Here is an 8140-nt window from a genome sequence, read left to right as displayed (position 1 = left end):
AGTTTCGTTCTAATCAGAAAAACCTCACAAATGCGTTAATAAACGTTTCGTTAAAAAAAGAAAAAATCTAAAAATTTTGTCCTTCCATTAGTATTTTCTCATCGATACACGACCTCGGATATGTTTACCGTCCTCGGTGCTTACTTCGCTGTCGAATTTTGGGGCATCTCGAGAGAGGTCCGCCCTCAGTGGTCGGGATGACTACTAGGCAGTTACGCCGTAGATAGATTTAGGCAGTTATCCACGTTTTACTCTAATTTTAAAATATAGAGAGATCTATCTAATCTCAAATTTTCACCAACCAATCCGTAAACTTGGCCACAGCTCAATCCGCCATTCCACAATGTTTTCCTACAAATAAGAAAGATATCACCATTGACAATATACCATCAGCTTCCCTAACGTGAATAATCACGTTAACTATTATACACTACATCCACTTTAATATGTCATCTTTATTTTCTTGTTACTAACTTATGAGTGATAGTTTCCTTTCATCCTTCTACAAACCTCATTATTCACGAACGGTAAAACGTAAACAGCTCTGAGACATTAATTTATTAAAAAGCAGTATCCATATGATGTTGTTAGAGTAAATCTTAAATGGTCTAGAACCATTTTATAACAAGTTGCTATAAAAGTACAGTGTCTTCCAGTGTGCCACCACTCTCATCAGTACCGTTTTTATGATGTAGCTTAAGTGGCTAATGATTTTCGAAAAGAAGGGAATCATGTCTAAGGGCAGTTCGTTCTGAACGTTTTCTTCGATACCACGCGTGTATTTTTTTTATTTACGCGATGTAATACGCATGTATTCACTTCACTGAATAACTTCACTGAAACGGCGAGTACCTGGGCCGGTCGTCAATCCAAAGGCTTACTGTAAGGTATCCTCTACTCACTCCGTTGCTGGGCTGCCAACTCTATTTTATCAATTATTGCATCGTTGTCGACACTGTTCTTACACATGAGTGCGCACGAAAGGCTGCTCCAACCCCAGAAGGTTCGGCTTTGTGCACTGGTCCCACGTCATAACTTATATGTTTCTATCACATATTAATGAGTCTAACTTAATTTTCCTTTATTTGTGTATCACATGTGTATATTAGCGTAGCTATTAAAGTTATATAAATGCATAAACGTATATCCTTAATAAGTATAATTAATGAATATTCGATACGATATTACTAAAACAAACTTGATTGTACAGGTGCTAGGAAGAGAACCCGTAGACCGACATCCTATAGTTCATCATCCTCAAATGATCAAGAAGTTTCAGCTAGTGTTAGTAGATTAAAGGTTACACGAAATCGTATCAACAATAAAACTAAGAAGAATGAAATTCAAACTGATAAAACAGATGATTACAAGGTACGTAGCACCTTTATTTGCCAATATCTTTTAATTTAAGAAAGAAACATTTCTTATCAGCAAGAAAATGCATTGTGTGTGCCACAACTACTTTTTGATCACATCTCAGAGTAATAAATAATTGGTCTAAAGTGAAGTATAGTAGGGTGTTGCATCTTGACTACAAATTGCGACCGAATTTAACCAACTTGTAAAGGTGGGTCCATATCATAAATTTGATCTCGGCGTGAAATGAATAGAGATCAGGAATGAGATAGTGTTATTTGTCTATATTATATAAGTATTTCCCGAGTTCCACTTATAAAGGTAATTTTAAAATATGGTGGGAATAGTAACGGCCAACTTGCAACTAAAATTCCGGCCAGGATGCAAGGCAGTGTTGTACTCTGATAATAAAGAATATTACCATAAACAGCATCTAAGGGTTGTCTGAGGAAAGCTTATTATAAGACAACGACGCTCAAATTATTTACTCTAATTTAGAAGTACAGTAATGTTGCGGACGAGAGCCGCTCTCGGGTCTGGTCGCGACTCTCGTCCGCGACTGCTAGTCGATTCGGCTTCCTTTGCTCTCGGTCGCCGAGATAATTGGTACACGACCGGAGAAGCAAAAAAAAGGGTCTCGCTCGAGCTCGATGCCCGAAATCAATGACGTCAGAAAAGACAATTTAATAGGAAAAATTGAAGTTCCTTATTTGCAAACAGATTTTCACGCAAGTAACACCAATCGATTCCTTGTGCTCTCCCGATAAAAATGATATCAAATACGACATGATTCCTATTATTTATAATAAAGATGTTTAAATAATAAACGTTGGAACCCTGCGACGGTTACGGAGAATCGTCAAAGTTACTTTTCTATCAGTTCTTTACGAGCTAAAAATGACATAAACAGAATTTATGTATATTATATTTAATCGATGTCGGAAAGAAGATATTAAAAATAAAAAAATAAAAATTTCTAAACATTTAAAACGGAACTTATATACATACTTTTTGTATTACGCTTTCATTTTCTTAATAATTTCAGTCATTAAATAATTAAACACAAAAATATGAGGGAATACATAATAGGGAGTTAGCCCTACGACGAGAGCCGCGTTCGTCGAATCGACTACCACTCGCGAGCGAGAGTCGCGCTCGGGTCTAGTCGTGCCTTAGAATCGACTACCATTCACGGACGAGAGCAGCACTCGGGACTGGTCGTGCTTAAAATCGACTACCACTCACGGACGAGAGTCGCGCCCGGGTCTGTCTACGAGCATGACCTTTCGTTCTACAAACCAAGTTTTATGTATCTTTGTTAAAAATAATCGGAATCATGTCGTGTTTGACATCATTTTAATCGGGAGAGCACAAGGAATCGATTGGTGTTACTTGCGTGAAAATCCGTTTGCGAATAAGAAACTTCAATTTTTCCTATTTAAATGCCTAATGCTATCGTTGTTTTTTATGACGTCCTTGTTCTCGGGCGTCGAGCTCGAACGCGATGGTTCCAAGAATTGGTTTCTCGGCGGCACGTATCAAACGAGGTAGTGGGGATAAACCACGGCTCTCGTCCGTGTAGACGAAACGGCTCTCGTCCGCAACATTACTGTAATCGTACATAGATAGAACATATAGTATATACATAGTACATACATAAAACTCATTGATCTGTCAAGTTTATGGTGCTGTTATCGAGAGGGTCGTTGCTATTTCCAGTATCTCTTGTATTTGCTACAACAAATGAGAAGTTCTAAGAATGAGCGAGACAATACTCGGTATCAATAAGTTGTACATGTTGCTCCATCTCAATTATCGTATCCGTCGAAAGATATACCTAACAAAATAGGACGAATTACTTTGCATTTAGTATGCATGCGCAAGTGCAGTATTCTTATTATGAAAATTTAAGGAGCTCATTAGTATCACTTTTGTAGAAATTCAATTGGGAATCCAAAATTATTCGTTATTACTTCTTCATTCTTATTCTTTTGTTGATTTATTCTTATTCTTTTGACCTACTTTTTAGTTAAATGAAAATGTCGATGAAATGAGCCTGTTACAGTTATTCTAAAACAAAAGATCAGACTTAACAAAGGATTGTAGTATACGTTTAATAGTAATATTATTTGAAACGTTCATTCTTCAACGATGAAATTAGGAAATAGTATAAAGTTATAATATGTATTCATTGTTTGCAGCTTGTATGTTACTATACAAATTGGTCCCAATACCGCACAAAAATTGGGAAATTCTTACCTGAAGATATTCAACCTGACTTGTGTACGCACATTGTCTTTGCATTTGGTTGGTTAAAAAAGAACAAATTGACAAGCTTTGAATCGAATGATGAAACAAAAGATGGAAAAGTTGGATTATATGAGAGAATCATCAACTTAAAGAAAGCCAATCCTTCTTTAAAGATTCTTCTCGCAATTGGTAAGTCTTAAATGTAAATTAACAATTATCTATTCTGATTTTTATTTTTTCTTCATTGATTACTCTAGATCAACGGTGCTCAGTAGAACTACCTGCGAGCACATGATAATACCTGAAATCGCTCACGCGTAACCTCACCTATGCTGGTTCCCCAGTCATCGGAGAATGGTCCTAGAGTAGTTTTTACTAGTGTCGGCTCCCTACTCTGCTATCAAGTCAGCCTTGAAACGGCTCGCGAGCGATCCCGGGTATTTTCAACCGCTCGCATTCGCTTCAGAGATACTTGAGCATCGCTGTTTCGAACATTACACAGGGTGGAAATTATAAAGCGTTACAGATGAATATCTCCAAAAATATTGATAATACGCAAAAATGTTTCAGATGAAAGTTGTTCAGCACCGAAGGAAATATCATATGGTGGGATTTTTATTGTTCACGATGGACGCGCAAAGGTGAGGTGAAGGTCACGACTATTTTTTCAAATGAAACCATACTTTTATTTTTTGCTAATATTATAGCTTATTTTAAGACAAAGTTGAAAACTATCTACAGAAGCAATTTGTCTACTGCTTGCATGAAAATCCACGTTAACCAGTGCTAATACATCAGTAACAACATTATCCGTATCTACATTTTGAGATTGATTTCTTTTCACTTGCACAGTACCGAAACGGAGAAAACGCTGTTCTAGTCTTTTAAATGCCATATGCGATTTAAACGGTTGATATGAGTAGCGTAGTGCATACAAATTAAAATAAACTAATCAAAAGAATTTTGAAATCTTTCCATTTTTACAACCAATTTACAAAATACTACCGTTCAGTGGAGGATAACTTAGCACGAATAGTGATGAAAGTAAACTTACTACCTTGTAGAAGAACATAATAATACATAAATATGTTTGTTTTCGTTGTATTGATAATAACTTTAATGTTGTTCTTATTGTTAGTATTGCTGATATTGAACACATGTTATTGTTTTAGTGCGAAAGTTTAAAGGCACGAAACGTGTGAATGAAGTGAATACACAATAAACTTGTAAAGCGAAAATCAAGTTATTTTTCGGAAATAAATTGAACAAAGCATTTTTAAATGCATTGAAGTACAAGGTAATCATTTTGAACACTTACTAAAGTACAAATAAAATGCAATCACCTTAAATTATCAATACATTTATTCTAATCACCTTTTCGGCATTTCCCTACAAGTTTTACCTGGAATGACCTTCTGTAGATAGTTTTCAAATTCGTTTGAAAATAAGCTACAATACTAGCAAAAAATAAAAGTATGGTTTCGTTTGAAAAAATGCTCGTGACCTTTACTTCACCTTTGCACGTCTACCGGAAAAAATAAAAATCTCACCATATGATATACCAACTTTCATCTCAAACATTTTTTCGTGTAATCAGTATTTTTGGAGATATTCGTCTGTAACGCCTTATAATTTCCACCCTGTATAATTTAGATTAAGTTTGTACTGCCTCCTTTGTTATGAAAACTACGGCATCGGTCATGTGTGGCACAAAAGTATATCACTACGCTTAAAATAAAGAGATTAAAAAAAGATGTCTTCCAAAAACATTTACTCATAGATTTAATTTTATTAATAGATGTAAACAAGAAGAATTCTAACCGCATCGATACTCTTTATTTCTGTTTCTCTTATTCAATGGCTGTCGTGTAAGAAAAAGATAGAGAGTGTCGGTGCGACTAGATTCGTTTAAGTTCGATATACTTACTACAGTTGGCGAAGTATGCTATTCATAAACTTTCTTTCTTTTCAATGCTTTAACTACATCCAATTGGTTAGTACTTTTTCGTGCAATAGTAATTAATAATGCAGTTGTGATGTTTTCTTATAAAAGTATAATTGAGATTGAAAATTCTTGCGATAGAGATTCTGACACAGAATGTGTGTATAGTTTTGAAAAATAGTAATTTGGATTCGAGTTTTCAACAATACAATGAATAAATTATACATTTAAACATATACATGGATTACTGTCAGTATAAAATCACCACACACGTCTGTCATGAATATTCTGTAGTTTTCAGATTAGGAAAGATTCATTGAAAGACGTACATCAAGGCTATATTATAAGTATTGTTTTATTTGTTTTTATAATAGTCGATAATACGTTCTTTTCTTCCTGATATTGACCGTAATAAAATCTTGAAGAAGCATATATGGATTTTAAAATGTAGCATACAGTCAATATTTAACAAGCACAGACAGGTTTCGTGAATATTATTTGATACAATGTAGCAACACACCTTTATTTCAAGTATTCCATACTTACTATACCTTTCATGCCGGCGAACAATTTAATTCTACTTCAATGTGTCCGGTCAAAGGATTCAATGCAATTTATCACAACTTCAGGTCAACTTCGTTAACAAAAAATCCGATTTGCACAGTATTGCATATTATTTTAATCAAGAGGGCGATGCATGTACTAAAATTTGGGTAAGTGACGTAGGTCGCTAAAGGCCACCTTCTCCTCTCGCACTTGATCTCTCTCCACGTTAGTTGTCTGAACACGCGTGCTGCAACACATACACACGCTACATGCGTTGCTCATGGCACGTATTGCATGTATGTACCGTAGTGCACGCAAAGAAGTACTCATGCACAGCAATGTGGAGAAAGGCCAAACACGAAAGCAGAAGGCGGTCTTCACCGGCTTACGTACATATATTTCCCGAACTATAGACGCACTTCTCTATACTCTAGACTTCCCAAACGCATCATTGAACATTTACGCTAATTAACGCCTCCGGTGTTGTGTTAGTGTCCTAGGTGACCCTCATGCTCTACGCTGTTATTCTGCTATTTTTTTCGTATTGTACCATTTTCTTTCTATACCTGTTCTTTCCGCATACCTATATGCTGTTTTCTCGATTAGATTTCCATAAGATGAATGTCGGTTGATGGTTCTGTTGTATCTTATGGGTTAATTATCTTCACAGGAATCAACTCAAGACGTACATTTAGGAATATACATATATGCATTGCACTGCTATATTTCCAAATATCTGTCTGCCCAGGGTAGGGGTTACGTCCGCACGTAACCACGTAACCAAACAAAACCGCATACCCGCCATCGGTTGAGTATCCTCATACACACACTCTCAGCGACTCTCACCCTTCTATTCGCAGTCTTTCACAACCTCGTTCTCGTCATTGTCACACCACTACATTACTTCCCCACCTGTAACTAAGGTACGATACATATTGTTGCGAGTCGAGTCTTCCGCATTTCATAATACGACATTACGCGTCAGTTTCGTGGAGAGATTCAAAAAACAATATAACTTTACATATAGGGGTTTGTTCACATTTATGTAGAGCATAGTTTGGGTCATAGTTGCGTACATGAACATTCGTAGACGTAGTTAAATCGAAGACTGACAGTTGTCAAGCTGTCACTTGTATCGATCTTTTTCGATACTAGAGTGTTCTTTTCTCGCGAACACCAGTAGATAGTGGCGGTGTACCGACTGTTCGTAACAATATAGTCTTTGGTTGTATATAGTACAAGATGAATAATGAGTACTTAAAATTGAAATTAAATAAAAATATTTTTAGTTACATTTAAAAAAATGACTTTATATTACTATTCAACCGTATCGGTGATTGTATTGGTCTTTCTACTCGCAATGTCTTTGGATTTTCGGTTTCTTTTTGTATCCCACTCATTTTGTTAGTTGCTTCTCGTGCCATTATGTTTCAGGTTTCTATTGATTGGGATGCATGCGATTTTACCCTGTCCTCCTATTATAAAGAATTTTTCTTTTTTCTTTATTACTTTGAAGTGTCCATCGTATATTGGCCCCAATGGTTTTCTTATTTTATCTATCCTTACGAATGATGTGAACACATGTACTTAAATCTTTATGCACAAATACATTTCAGCCCAATCTGTCTTTCATGCAATTTGGCTTCAATGATTTCATTTGCTTTTGTAAGGGAGAGAGGATAAAGGGGTAGAGAGATTCAGAGTCCCGATGAAGGCAACTAAACACTATTTGTTTCCACACGGTTTCTCTTAATACTCCGCGTATTGACAATCTCTGCCATACTCTCTCTCTCTCTCACACTCCCTTACTCCGACTCGATTCGGATTCCGATTCTGCTCGGACTACGGACTAGGATTCGACTCGACTCTCGACTCTACTCTGCGATGATCGCGAATTGCCTTATATTTATATGGATCGCGGATCTCGCGTATTTATACCAGTCGCGAGCCAAAATCCCCGCCGTTATCAATGTGACCAATCAATCTTAATTGATTTCTGATTTGTCACTCGATCATAGGTGGGGGGCTATATTTAGGCAGTCTCGC

This window comes from Calliopsis andreniformis, unplaced genomic scaffold (assembly GCF_051401765.1).
Source record: "Calliopsis andreniformis isolate RMS-2024a unplaced genomic scaffold, iyCalAndr_principal scaffold0001, whole genome shotgun sequence".
NCBI classification, from domain to species: Eukaryota; Metazoa; Arthropoda; class Insecta; order Hymenoptera; family Andrenidae; genus Calliopsis; species Calliopsis andreniformis.
This window is presented reverse-complemented; position numbering follows the sequence as displayed.